Genomic DNA, 15,655 nt, shown 5'->3' with positions numbered 1-15,655 from the left:
GGTATTTTTCCCTATACTTTACTGATGTTTCACTAAGAGAAATCTAGAGTAAAACTTCAAAATACACAGGAAGTGTCAGCATAAAGGGTGTAGAAGATTCCCTCCAGTAAATCTTCTAGACTTGTTCATTATAGGAGAAGAGCTTAATTGGGCTAATCACCAAGATCTAGTAATAATTCAGGGACAAACTGGAACAAACGACAAAAAAAAATTATCATGACTCACAATAAAAATGAAGGTATTCTTAAACACATTTGAACTGGTAAGACAATTTCTGTATCATAGAAGATGTTTCACTAGGGTTAAACAGAAGAAGTTAGTATGGGGAAAAGAAAAAGGACAGATATATTTGATATGCTGAAACATTTTAAGGTATAAAATCTTTCATTAAAAAAAAAATCACTGGAGTGAGTGGCTTAGTCAGTTAAGCATCTGCCTTCCGCTCAGACCATGATCTCTGGGTCCTGGGATGGAGACCCGCAATGGGCTTCCTGCTCAGTAGGGAGTTTGCTTCTGTCTCTCTCTCCCTCTGCCCCTCCCCACTGCTCATTCTCTCTCTCTCTCTCTGTCTCTCAAATAAATAAATAAAATCTTTTAAAAAAATTATTTTGTGATACCTTAAGCCTAAAGTTGATTCTATAACAAAGATATGGTTAAAAGAGACATAAAATAATTAGTTCTACTAGTTCAAAAGAGAGGAAAAAAACCTGGAAATGTAATAATAATTTAGCAAATAGATATTCAAAAGTAATGGGCAGGTGTACAAGGAAAATATGAGTTGTATATAGTGTTAATCTGCACTAAAATAATGGAAAATAATGTTTTATAATTGCTTCTGTGTACTGATATTTCTATCCATATATAATTCACTTGATAAAAAAAATTTGAGTGCCATTTATTATTGAACACTTTGAAATTGTTTTATAAATAAAAATGATAAATTATAATTATCAATTTGCTTTCATTCCTTATGTCAACTCCCAACTTGGTAAAAATTAAGGAAACATTTCTTATTTTGAAACACTTAGTGGAAGAGTGTGTGTGTGTGTGTGTGTGTGTGTGTGTGTGTCTGAAAAAGAATAAATAGATGGAGTTATTTACTTTAAAATCATAAAACATATTTTAATAAAATTACATTTATTCTAATTCTCAGAAATATAATGTTATTGAACTCTGACTTTCATTTGAAACATTCTTTGCCCTCAGAAATCATTTTGCTTAGTTCTAACTATTCCTTTTCCCTTTTTTGATTCTGTTTAAGCAGTTAGTCCTAATGATATGCCTATGACCTATACAAACTGAATTCCTGAACCAGATTTGAAGAAAGCATACCTTATTTAAGCTGAGAGGATTTTTGTATTGCTATAGTGAGATTTTAGACCATCAATTATTGTATTTAGCATCAACTCAAATCTGGAAGACAAAGTTTGTTATGCACTAATGGATTTATGTTTGCTCTATTCAGAAATAACAAATAATTTATATGGGTGTTTATAAAGTTCTATCTTTTCTCCCAGAGGATTTTTATCTCAACTAACAGCATTTGTTGCATCTCTTATGGCAACTTTCTGGTCAACAAAATAAAGTTCAAATCTTATGAAGGTTACCAATTGAAGTCTCTATTAAAAATAATGGGGAAAAAAGATTAGTGCCAAAATCAAGGAAATAAATAGGGTTCATAGAGGAAGATCTCTTCCTCCCTCAGCAATACACAACCTTGTGACACTGTATTTGTCAAAGGATTTGCACCGGCCAGGAAACCAGAAGCCTTCCCCTATTATTTTCTTATTCACCACATAGCACTGGTATTTTTTTCTTAAGCTGTTGCAGTTCCAATTAGAAGGGTGACTTTCAGATCTGGGACCAGATGAAATGAATATGGATATCCATGCAATGTACTCAGGACCCTGGATTCAAAAATTTCCCTAAGTGATTCTCATGCATAACATGTTTTGGGCACCTTTGATATACATTTGTTTCTTTTATGCCTCCATGCCTAACCAGAAATACTCTGTCTTCATGCTCTCTCTACTGTGGCTTTGGTTTCACAATAAAGACAGCATAAAATGTGTGGAAGATGGGGAAGTGTTGCTCTAAGGTGGAGATAATGGTAATAGCCTTGTATGTTGCATCTTGTCTCATTCCCACTGTGAAAATGAGGTGAACTAGCACAAAGGGACAAGGAAAGAAAACTTTTAAAGTCCTATTTTTTGAAAAATATTTTCCCATCTCAGATACTTTAAGACATAAATTCTCAACCAGCAGATGCCACCTTAACCCAAAGATAAAAGTTTATATCACAGGTAATAAAAAGCAGTCACACTGTGAACACCTTGATGTGATGCACCAATCAGAATCCAATATAATTTCTATGGTAATTTTGCCAAAAAATAAATAATTTCATCCAAATCAGGTGAAAATATCATACAAACATAAATTCAGGGACATTTAGCAAAATATCTGACTACTGCTTTTCACAAATAACAAGATTATTTAGGACAAGTCAAGACTGGTAAACTGTGACAAATAGAAAGAAACCAAAGAGAGGCAACAACTACATAGACTATAGTATTCTGCATAAGATCATGACACAAAAAAAGAATCACTATGAGGAATACTGCTGAGATTTCAATAAGGTCCGTAGTGTTGTTAATTGTATTGAATCAATGTGAATTTCTTAGTCTTGATCATTTTACTAAGGTTTTGTAAGATGCTATTCTTAGACTAAGGAAGAGTGGTACATGATATTTTTCTATACTGTTTTTGCAGCTTTCTTGAATCTAAGATAAATTCAGAATAAACACTTTAAATAAACAAAAAAACAAATAAATAAGTAAATTCTCTATTTTTAATGAGTGAATCAATTTGCAAGGGAAAAGAAAGTCTAAATCACACAAACCTCAATAGGTAAGCAGACTCTACCAATTGTCTTCTGACTATGAAATCTATATAATAGCTCATTTTATCATTTTATCAAAAGCTAAGTGGACATTGAAAGGAGACAAGAGCAGTATACACACCTGGTATACTGATAAACTCAAGGTTTTAATCTACTATTTCTTGCTAGGTGTTAAACTATATTAATAGAAACAAAACATTCAGAATACCATCTGGCATGTGATAAGCATTATGTAAGCAGTAACATATTTTTAATTGTTAAAGAAAGAACAAAGTAGAAATGGGCCAATTTAAAACTCTACTGCATTACTGAAAACTATTTTCCTAGAGATTCAAAATGAACAACCACTGGTAAAAAACAGAACTACCCTATAACCCAGAAATTGCACTACTACATATTGACCCAAAGGATATAAAAATACTGATTTGCACCCTGATGTTTAGAGCAGCATTATCAACAATAGCAAAATTAAGGAGAGGAGTCCAAGATGGCAGAGGAGTAGGAGACCTTAGTTTCGTCTGGTACCAGGAATTCATCTAGATAGCTATCAAATCATTCTGAACACCTGTGAAATCAACCAGAAAACTAAGAAATGAATAGCTGCAATTCTACAAATAGAAAAGTGACCACTTTCTGCAAGGCAGGAGGTGCAGAGAACTGAATTTCGGGCAATACATGGGAAGATAGACTGGGGGGGGAGGGAACCTCCATAAGCTGGCTATCAGAAAGTGATATATCAGCAGAGTATAAAATCGGAACTTTTCGAATTCTGCTCCAGTGAGCGACATTGCTCAGGTGGTTAAATGGGGGCAGAAACTTAGCTGGGGCAGTGTGGTCTCAGGATTCTTGGGGTCACAGGAAGATGGGGGATGCCTGAGCATGGCAGAGCTCCCAGGCATCAGAGAGGGGAAATTGGCTGCAGTCTGTGAGCCCAGGAATGGGCTCTCAGCTCAGGGTTGCCCTAAACCATGAACCTCCACAGTCAAGGCCCCTGCTCTCTGAGCAGGGGCCCAACAAGTGGCAGAACTGGCAAGACCCCCCCCTTTACCCCCAAGAGGAGGAGCAGCATGGGAGTGCACCACAGGAGTCTCCAGGAGACACAAAACAGGGTCGTGTGCCTGAGATAGAAACACTGGGGTCACAGGCTGGGTGAGCATGGAGTGTGGCCAGAGGCCAGGGAGACAAGAGTGATTGACTGCTTTTCTCTGAGGATGAACTGAGGAGTGGGACCTGAGCTCTTGGCTCCAAGGCTGGAGATTGGAAGGCCACCATTTTCATCCTTATCCTCCAAAGTGGAGTGGAAAACCTTCAGGGAACAAAAAGCCACATACAGCAATCCCTAGCAGATTACTTAGCCTGGCCCTCTGGAAAGGGTGGTGCAATTCCACCTGGGGCAAATACACTCAAGAATCAAAGCAACAGGCTACTTCCCCAGAAGATCAGCAAGAACATCCAGCCAAGACAAAGTTTACTGATTATTGCGAACTGCAAAACTCCAGCTCCAGGGGAATACCGGGCATAGAATTCAAGTGTTTTTGTTTTTTGTTTTTTCTTTCCGTGACTCTTTAGTCTTCCAATTTTAATTTTTTTAATTTTTTTAATTTTTCATTTTTCAACCAATTTCTTATTTTATCAACTCTTTTTTAATTTTTATTTTTACAGTTACATTCTATCCCTTCATTGTATTTAATTTTATTTTTCTGTGTGTGTGTATAAATATATATACACACACACACACAAGAGTTTTTCTTTCTTTACAATTTTGGGATGCAGTTTCTTCTAACAGACCAAAATATGCCCAAAATCTAGTGTATGACTCTGTTCTATTCACCTGTCTGATCATATTCTCTTTTTTGTTTTGTTAAAGTCTTTTTTAATTTTCATCTTTATAGTTATATTCTATCCTTTCAATGTATTTAATTTTATTTATATATAATTTTATATATATATAATATTTCTTTACATTCATCTATTCTGTAGATAAAATGACAAGATGGAAAATCTCACCTCAAAAAAGAGAACAAGAGGTAGTACTGACTGTCAGAGACCTAATCAATATGGACATTAGTAAGATGTTGGAACTAGAGTTCAGAATAAAGATTATAAAGATACTAGCTGGGTTTGGGGAAGCATAGAAGACACTAGAGAACCCCTTTCTGGAGAAATAAAAGAACTAAAATCTAACTAATTTGAAATCAAAAAGGCCATTAATGAGATGCAATCAAAAATAGAGGCTCCAACTGCTAAGATAAATGAGGCAGAAGAGAGAATTAGTGATATAGAAGACAAAATAATGGAGAATAAAAAAGCTGAGAAAGAGAGATAAACAACTACGGGATCATGAAGGGAGAATTCGAGAGATAAGTGATAACATTAAATGAAACAATATTAGAAAGACAGAGAGGGGCAGAAATTATACTGAAGCAAATTATAGTGGAGAACTTCCCTAATCTGGGGAAAAAAAGAGGTATCCAAGTCTGGGAGGCATAGAGAACCCCCCTCAAAATCAATAAAAATAGGTCAACACCCCGACATATAATAGTGAAACTTGCAAATCTCAGCGACAAAGATAAAATCCTGAAAACAGCTGAGTCCATAACCTACAAGAGTAGAAACATTAGATTGACAGTAGACCTATCCACAGAGATCTGGAAGGCCAGAAAGGACTGGCATGATATATTCAGGGTGCTAAATGAGAAAAAATATGCAGCCAAGAATACTTTATACAGCTAGAAGGAGTGATAAAAGGCTTCTAGGATGAACAGAAACTAAAAGAATTTGTGAACACCAAGCCAGCCCTACAAGAAATATTAAAAGGGATATGTTAAGCAAATAGAGAGCCCAAAAGTAACATAGACTAGAAAGGAACAGGGACAATATACAGAAACAGTAACTTTACAGGTAATACAATGACACTAAATTCATATCTTTCAATAATTACTCTGAATCTAAATGGGCTAAATACCCGAATCAAAAGACTATATCAGGTTGGACAAAAAAGCAAGACGCATCAATATGCTGTCTGCAGGAGACTCATTTTAGACCCAAAGACACCTAGATTTAAAGTAAGGTGTGGAAAACCATTTATCATGCTAATGTACATCAAAAGAAAGCTGGGGTGGCAATCCTTATATCAGACAAATTAGATTTTAAACTAAAGATATTAATAAAAGATGAGGAAGGACACTATATCATAATTAAAGGGTCTATCCAACAAAAAGATCTAATAATTGTAAATGTTTATGCCTCTAACATGGGAGCAGCCAGTTACATAAGCCAATTAATAACAAAATAAAAGAAACACATCAATAAAATACAATGATAGTAGGGGACTTAAACACCCTGCTAACTGAAATGGACACATATCTAAGCTCAACAAGGAAACCAGGGCTATGGATGACCCAGTGGGCCAGATGGCCTTCACAGATATACTCAGAACATTCCAACCTAAAGCAACAGAATACACATTCTTCTCTAGTTCACATGGAACATTCTCCAGAATAGATCACATCCTGGGTCACAAATCAGGTCTCAACTGGTACCAAAAAACTGGGATGATTCCCTGTATATTTTCAGACCATAATGCTTTGAAACTGGAACACAATCACAAGAGGAAAGTTGTAAAGAACTCAAATATATGGAGGCTAAAGAGCATCCTCGTAAGAATGAATGGGTCAACCAGGAAATTAAAGAAGAATTAAAAAAAAAATCATGGAAACAAATGAAAATGGAAACACAACTATTCAAAATCTTTGGGATGCAGCAAAGGCAGTCCTAAGAGGGAAGTATATAGCAATACAAGCCTTTCTCAAGTAACAAGAAAGGTCTCAAATACACAACCTAACCTGACACTTAAAGGAGCTAGAGAAAGAACAGCAAATAAAGCCTAAACCCAGCCAGAGAAGAGAAATAATAAAGATTATAGCAGAAATCAATGAAATAGAAACCACAAGAACAGTAGAACAGATCGATGAAACTAGGATCTGCTTCTGTGAAAGAATCCAGAAATGGACCCTTAACTCTATGGTCAATTAAACTTTGACAAAGCAGGAAAGAATATCCAATGGAAAAAAGACAATCTCTTCAACTAATAGTGTTGGGAATATTGGACAGTCACATATAGAAGAATGAAACTGAATCATTTCCTTACACTATACACAAAAATAGACTCAAAATGGATGAAAGACCTAAATGTGAGACAGGAATCCATCAAAATCCTTGAGGAGAACACAGGTAGCAACCTCTGTGACCTCGGCCACAGCAACTTCTTGCTAGACACATGACCAAAGGCAAGGGAAACAAAGGCAAAAATGAACTATCTGATGTACCACATAAAGGTCTAGTATCCAAAATGTATAAAGAACTTATCAAAATCAACACCTGAAGAACAAATTATCCACTCAAAAAATGGGCAGAAGATATGAATAGACATTTCTCTAAAGGAGACATCCAAATGGCCAACAGACACATAAAAAAAAATGCTCATCACTTGGCATCAGGGAAATACAAATCAACACCACAGTGGGCTACCACCTCACAACAGTCAGAGTAGCTAAAATTAAGTCAGGAAATGACAGATGTTGGTGAAGATGTGGAGAAAGGGGAACCGTCTTATACTTTTGGTGGGAATGCAAGCTGGTTCAACCACTATGGAAAAGAGTACAGAGGTTCTTCTAAAAGTGGAAAATAGAGCTATCCTAAGACCGAGCAATTGCACTCCTGGGTATTTACCCCAAAGATACAAATGTAGTGATCTGAAGGGGCGCATGCACCCCAATGTTTATAGCAGCAATGTCCACAATAGCCAAATTATGGAAAGAGCCCAGGTGTTCTTCAACAGATGAATGGATAAAGAAGATGTGGTATGTGTCTGTACAGACACATATATATATTTATATATTTGTATATATATGTAATTGAATAGTTCTCTCTCTCTCCCCCCTCCCTCTCTCTCTGTCTATATATATATTATATATACATATATAATATATATATATATATATATATATAATGGAATAATATTCAGCCATCAAAAATAATGAAATCTTGCCATTTGCAATGATGTGGATGGAGCTAGAGAGTATTATGCTAAGCAAAATAAGTCAGTCAGAGAAAGACAAATACCATATGACTTCACTCATATGTGGAATTTAAGAAACAAAACAAATGAACACAAGAAAGAAAAAAGAGAGAGGCAAACCATAAAACAGACTCTTAAGTATAGAGAAAAAACTGAAGGTTGCTGAAAGGGAGAAGGATGGGAGGGATGGATTAAATGGGTGATGGGGATTAAGGAGGGCATAATTGTTGTGATGAGCACTGGGTGTTGTATATCAGTGAGTGAATCACTAATTTATACACCGAAAAGAATATTATACTGTATGTTAACTAAGTGGAATTTAAATAAAAACTTGGAAAGAAAAAAAAAGTGGGTGCCAGATATTCAGGTGAGAAATTTTAAATCCAGCCTGTGAAGAGTTTTATGAGAAGCATCTATATCAAATAAAATAGAAGCAATCATGATACTTATAATAAAAGAAAATTTTCTTTAACTAAAAGTAATAGTCCTCAGAAGGTAGTGTAAAGATATTCAATATAAAATTTATAAACAAGCCATACCTAAATACATCATGGTGGGAAAAAAATAAAGAAAGAAAGAAAGAAAAAATAAAAACAGGGAAAAAATTTTCTATAGGTAGTATCCAGGGAACAGAGAGTAGAGACAAAGATATCTTTAAAAGAAACCAAAGGATTCAGAATTTTATTATTTAAATTACCTGAAGCAAATGGAGAAACTTTAGAAAGTTTTGAGGGATAACTGAAGAATTCTCTACCAAGGTATTAAAATAATGACAACAACAGTTGTGTTACTTTATGGACAAAGATGATAATAATACATAGGAAAAATAATTATTGTAATCTACAGTTGATTACATGTCTTTTTTATAAGGATATATATAATTAAATTCTTAAAGCAATCCTATGGGTTGGATAGATATTAGTTTTATCATTTGTAGATGAAAACTGATTTCAGACAGGTCAATTGCCTGTTATTATACTAATAGTAGGATTCAATGTCAGTATTATTATAATAATCAAGTATCTCTTCAAATGGAAAAGCAATAGAACAATATTATAAAATATAAAAGGATTTGTAAGATGTATTGCCATTTACCCTTTCTGGCATGATTATCTGAAAACATACTGTTCTGCAAAGAGATGAATAATGATTGAGAAACATGTATGGGAATGTTTTAGGAAAAAAAATGGAGAAGAAAGTTTCAAGAACTAGCAATCCTACTCAGCATTTAAGAGTTCAAGGGTAATATTGACTTGGTGTAAAAGTGTGTTTCTGCTAAATAATGACTCTAGAATCTTGAAAAAGTTCTTTAAACTGAGTCCAGTAAAATGGAGATAATAGCCAGCCTCCCTCCACCCCATATGCGGTACAAAGTAAAGAAAAAAGTCATGTAACATTCTTAGAACAGGGCTAGGTGTGTTTTAAACCCAAGTAATGTGAGCTTGTATGCTTAATACCAAGTCTTGAAAATGGTTTGACAAAGAGACTAGTCACAGTAGGTTACATAAACATTACACAAAATTTAGACTCTAAGTGCAACCCCAAATTATCGAAAGCGATATATTTTACAAAACAAACCAAATCATCACCCCAGGGTCAGCCTTGAAAAATTCCTTTAAAAATGTGTTTGCAAAATATATTGAAATTTTCCTCTGATAATTTTTTCACGTAGTCTTTTAGTAACTTGCATAATGATGATCAAATCATTTTTATACTGATAGTTTAAATTGTGTAATAAGAAAATTGAATATTCAAGTAAATAAACTTAATTACTTACCAGAGGGATTTTTTAGAGACTATTTTATAACTTTCATACTTGTCCACAATTTTATTCTAATAAATAAAGATATAAAAGATTTGCTCTGGATAATCATACACTCACTAGTTCGAGCACATTTTTCCAAGTGTTATAGGTAGGTATGATGCAAGGTTCAGGAGATAATATAATATTGTTGAAGTAGGTCAGCAATGGGGGAAAATAAATAAAGGACAATGTTGAGAACGAACTCCTAACAGTGATGTAGACTAGAATAAAGTGAGTTCCTTCTTCTATGAAGATGTTTATTTGCAGGTGAACCAATACATTGTGTCCACCAAGCATGAAAGACAAAACAAAGTAAAAACATCTTTGATAAATGCAGTGAAATGAAATAAATTATATCCTTTGCATGAATTAATCTAACTTCCAGTTTGGTATTGGATTTTTCTTTTTTTTTTTTAAAGATTTTATTTATTTGACAGAGAGAGACACAGCGAGAGAGGGAACACAAGCAGGGGGAGTTGGAGAGGGAGAAGCAGGCTTCCCGCAGAGCAGGGAGGCTGATGCGGGGCTCAATTCCAGGACCCTGGGATCATGACCTGAGCCAAAGGCAGACGCTTAACGACAGAGCCACCCAGGTGCCCCTGGATTTTTCAATATTATAACTATTATCCTCTTCTCCAAATTTTTATTATGATAATTTAAAAAACATAACAAAGACTGTAACATCTTACATGGAGCATCTTTACACAAACCATGTAGATTATACCATTAATATTTACACTTGATTTATTAACATCTACATGACTGCCCATTCTTCTCTCCATCTCTTAAGCCACTATGACATATATATATGTATGTATGTATGTGTATATACGTATGTATGTGTATATATATGTGTGTGTGTGTGTGTGTGTATGAACCATATATATGGTACATCACAGATCACTACAATCTCCTTAAATATTTTAGCATGCAAATTATTAACTAGAGTTCAATATTTGTTTAAATCTTTTTAAGTTTGGATTTAAAATTTACATAAAATGAAATGCTTCAATAATGGTTTTAATTCTATTTCTCTATTTCACTTTTTACTGCAAAACAATATGCTTACCAAAAAATTACAAAAAACTATAGTACAAAAAATTCATATAACTTTTTACCCAGCTCTCCCAATGATTAATATCTTACTTAACCAAAGAATAATTGTCAATACCAGCAAAATTCCTTTGATAAAATATCATAAATAGTCAATTTACCTTATCAAAATTGCACCAATTGCCGCCTAAAGTCTCTTTTTAACCTAGGCTCCAATTCAGGATCACACATTGCACTGAGTTATGCTTTAATCCTTCTTTTCTTATATGACCTTGACCCTCTTTGAGTGTATTGGTCAGTTATTTTTCAGAATGTTCCTCGACCTGGTTTTGCCTAATGTTTCCTCCTGTAAAATACATTTTTTCCCCACAAAAACAGCACAATTGTGCCTTTGTCTGTGAGGTGTCTGGGTGTCGTGAAAAGGTTTCCATGGAAAAATTTGACACACACCACCTTTACCAGGTGGCCTTACCTTTTTGAAGGAGAATTTCAAAGAGGATGAGTGGAGCTAATATCTTAAGTATACTTTCTGAATTTATAATTATTTATGCCCAAGCTCACATTTGACTTTTTTTAACATATGACTCACAGTTTAACTTGCCATCATGTGCACCCAGCATAAGTCTGACTTTGTAGTTCTGATCTGTAGAGTTTTACTTCAGGAATCATATTAATCATGGTTTGTATTTGGTGATGGTTAACTTTCCAGTATGCTTACATTTTGTAAGCTCTTAGATAAAGTATATATTTTATACTTTTTTGAACCTTGAAAATGATTTGTATACAGTGGGTACTAATTAAATGATTCTGGCTGTTGAATTGCTACTTAACAAGTTAAAAGTGGAAATACCAGCTTTAGAACCCAATGAAAATATTTCACATTTACAAAGAACTCACAAAAATGTCTCTATATTCCAAGGCAAGGAACAAGGACTGCATGAGCCAGCGATTCTGAAAATTTTTCTTGCCTAATTTAGAAAGCAAATAAACTTGTGTTCCAATTGTACTTTTATACTGCCACTTACACTTTTTATACCACTGTTATTTCCTAAAATGCATTATGAAAAAAGTTCTTAAACAGTTATCATGGAAATAGGAAATAGAAATAAAATGAACCTAGTCAACTCAGCAAGATACAGTATTTTTGTTTATATTATCACACTTAACTTCAGTTCAACATCTGTTCAATGATATCTCAGGCTATATTTTGGGATGTGTGACAATTTTTTTTCACAAATTCTTTACTCACAACTCAGGATGTTTCTATTAATTGTGATCTGTAAAGGAAGCATTTAACTCAGGGCAGATGCCGAGCAGCATGAGTATGGAACTATGGCAGGTACAAAATGACACATGAAATTCGCAAGTGGGCATGGATGGCCAGATGGTATTGGCATCTAAGAGATTTGTTACACCAACTTGGCAATAAAACATGTGTGATCACTAATTTAACATACAAAACTGGCCCAGAAAAATGTTTATGTTAAACAAATTTCCTCTCTAAATATCAGGTGCAACACATTTTATTATATAGTTTCATTTCTCAGTTGAGAGAACCAAATATAGAAAATTGAATTCTTCCTTCCCAAACAAAGTTCCATTCATTTAGGGCAAGTCATGCCTGCATGAGCAAGTTGAAGTTAAATAGATTCATAATTCTCAAGATATTGTAGGCCAGTGAAATCAAAGTAGACAAATATGGATATGATTTTCCTTGATTTGTCTAAGTTATTACCATGGTCCTACACTACACATTGTTTAGGTAAACCCTCCATTTTTACATATTACACCAGCTAAAATGTTTGAAATTCCATATCAGGAAATGCAGATACGGTTTTAAATCTTTATGTTGTTTACTAAATCTTTTCTTAGGAAACCAAAGTATATAACAATTCTACCAATTGAATTAATAAGCAAGAATCTCCTGGAATACCTTTTCTTGTTTTTGTTCCCTATTTAGCTACATAACTTAAAATACTATTGCATACATGAAGACTTCCCAATTTCCTTCACCATGGTTGGATGCTCCCTTCTCAGGGTTCCCTGGCAACCAAATAATACTTCTGTTATGTGTAGGCTCCCTCTCAATCTACCAAAATGACACAGTAGAGCTAACTTGACAGACTTTGGTGTCACGTGTAACTCCTTTCTAAGGTATACAACTATGGACAGGTTAATTTTGTTATTTGTTTGTTTGTTTTTTTTATTTGGTAAACTAATACCAACTCCACTAGAAGTTTAATGTTAAAAGTTACATTAGATAATATATATACATAAAGATCTGGCAAAATGAATGGAACATAATGCACAGTATTTATTATTGTTATTGTTATTGATGCACATCAAAATTTCACTATATTTTAAGCAGTTTTGGTGGCAGAGACTGTAAATTCATCTTTATATCACTAAACATGCTGCACACAATTTGGAGTACACATATTTTTAAGTGTGTATGTGTGAGAGAGAGTGTGTGTGTGTGTTCAGATTGAGTAAGAATTTTTAAAAATTAAAAAAGGAAAACAAATATTATGAAAGAGACTCTTCTAGTCTATGTGCTAAAGCTTCTTTTCAAACCAGCATTTATCAAATTGTAGAACATAAACTGAATTGTCAAACTTAATTTTAATGGCTGTATATGGAGAATATTTCAGGAAGAATGAGTGTTTTATTTTATTTTTGATGAGACGTATATCTCTAAAAGTGTTCCAAATGCTGGAACATGCTCATGGTCTATGAAAAAGCCTAGTTTACTATTTAAAATGAGTAAATCACAGTATAAAATATCATATGCAGACCATAACCAAAAATTTTAAAATTATGCAAAAGCTGCCAGTAGTTATTGATTGTTTACACACTAGACTCTGTTCTGAGCACTTTACATGTATATATAATTTTGTCTAATCTCCAAAATAAATCTGTGATGTAAGTATTATTATTATCACCATCTTACAGATGAGAAACCCAAGTCATGGAGTGGCTAAGTAACTTCCCAAATGTCATGCAGCTGGATCCAAGATTAAAATGCACTTTTGACTACAAAGCCCATTTGTTTTTCCACTGCAGTACAGATTCTTGAAAAAGAAAATTGAGAAAGCATACCAAAATGTTAATAGTTATCTTTCAGGTGATCTTCTTGGTTAAAATCTTTCAGCAAAAGTTCTACATTTGGCATGAATTACCATCATCATAAAAATAAGTGTTATTGTAATAACACCATTCATGCAATTTAAAAACTAAGTAGGCTGTCAAAATGACCAATAGAATCTATCTTTATAAATTGCTTCTAACAGATGAGATGGGAAGCTATTGAGATTTAGAGACACATTAAATTAAAGTAGAATGCCTTATTCTCATAGCAATCCTGATTTGTGTTGTGATTCTAAATGATTAAAGGTAACTCATGACTTTGCAAAAGTTATTCTGTTCTTTTGATTCTATGTCTAAAACAAGGCTGATAATAACTGATTGAATAAATGAATAAAACAGAGATTGAACAATATCCAATGAATTCCTTTGTACTCCTATGAATGTGCATCCTATCAATGCATATAATTTTGTATATATTCTCTGCCAGCTTAAATCCATCGCGTGTCTCCAGAAGACACCAATCAGTTCACACTAGGCTGTAACTACTACTGTTATAACTTCTTAAAACGCTGAAAAACTATTTCAGACAACTTGACCTCCAATGATAAATTCAGGGCAGGTAAAAAACTAACATTTAATGTATTTATTTATTAATGAATTGTTTTGGATGCCAACAGTACAAGACATACTAGGCCTGGGACTACAGGAAAGAAGGAGAGACTTACTTTTTTTATATAAGTTGTTCTCAGCTGAGGAAATGGATATGCAAAATTACTATAATCCAATAATGTATTTTCTGGAATCATGGAAATACAGAGAAGGCATAAGAACACTGAAATAAGTAGTGCTGAAATGTGCCCATGGAAGCCAAGACAGTTTTCTCAGAGGAGACAGCCTCTGACCCTAAATTTGAGGAAATCTTCAATAGACGAAAACTCAGGAAAAGAACTTCCAACTAGAAACAACTACAAGGGATGCCTGGGTGGCTCAGTCAGTCAACTGACTGCCTTAGGCTCACGTCATGATCCCAGAGATCCTGGGATCAAGTCCTTGTTCAGTGGGGAGCTGCTTCTCCATCTGCTCTCCCTGCTTGTGCATTCTCTCTCTCTCTCTCTCTGACAAATAAATAAATAAAGCATTTTAAAAAAAGAGAAAAGAAACAACTACAAATGTGAAGACTTGAGACATGAGAAAATATAGTTTGTTCAAAGAAACACAATTATTGCTCAAGGGTAAAGAGTGATGGAACAGGTGAAAATAAGTCTGGATTAGTATTAACAAGGCAGATGAAGAATCATGTAAAATGCTATGCATAGAAATTTAAAAGGTGTTTGTTCTGAAGACTATAAGGGGCAAAAGTAGAATATTGATGAGGGCAGTGAAAAATAAGATACATATGGAAGAAAGATCAGTCTTGTGGTAGACTGGGGCTAAAGGAGTAGGTGGGTCCAAACATAAGGAAATTATTACTGTTGTCCAAAGAAGGTAGAGAATTAATTAGACTTAATTGGAGGGATCAGAGATTAATTTAAAGTGAGTGGAGGGTGAGTTGGGAAAATCTGGTAGGTAATCAATTTTTAATAAATTTGATGAATAAAAAACAACAAAATTATGATGAGTCCAAAAACTTTGAGTAAATAGGAAGAATGTTTATGTGAATCAAAAATAAATAAAGGTAAGTCAATGTGGGAATAAAATAACAAAGTCAATGTTGGATCTATTAAACTTGAGG

The sequence above is a fragment of the Zalophus californianus genome, chromosome 2 (assembly GCF_009762305.2).
Source record: "Zalophus californianus isolate mZalCal1 chromosome 2, mZalCal1.pri.v2, whole genome shotgun sequence".
NCBI classification, from domain to species: Eukaryota; Metazoa; Chordata; class Mammalia; order Carnivora; family Otariidae; genus Zalophus; species Zalophus californianus.
Note: the sequence above shows the minus strand (reverse complement) of the source record.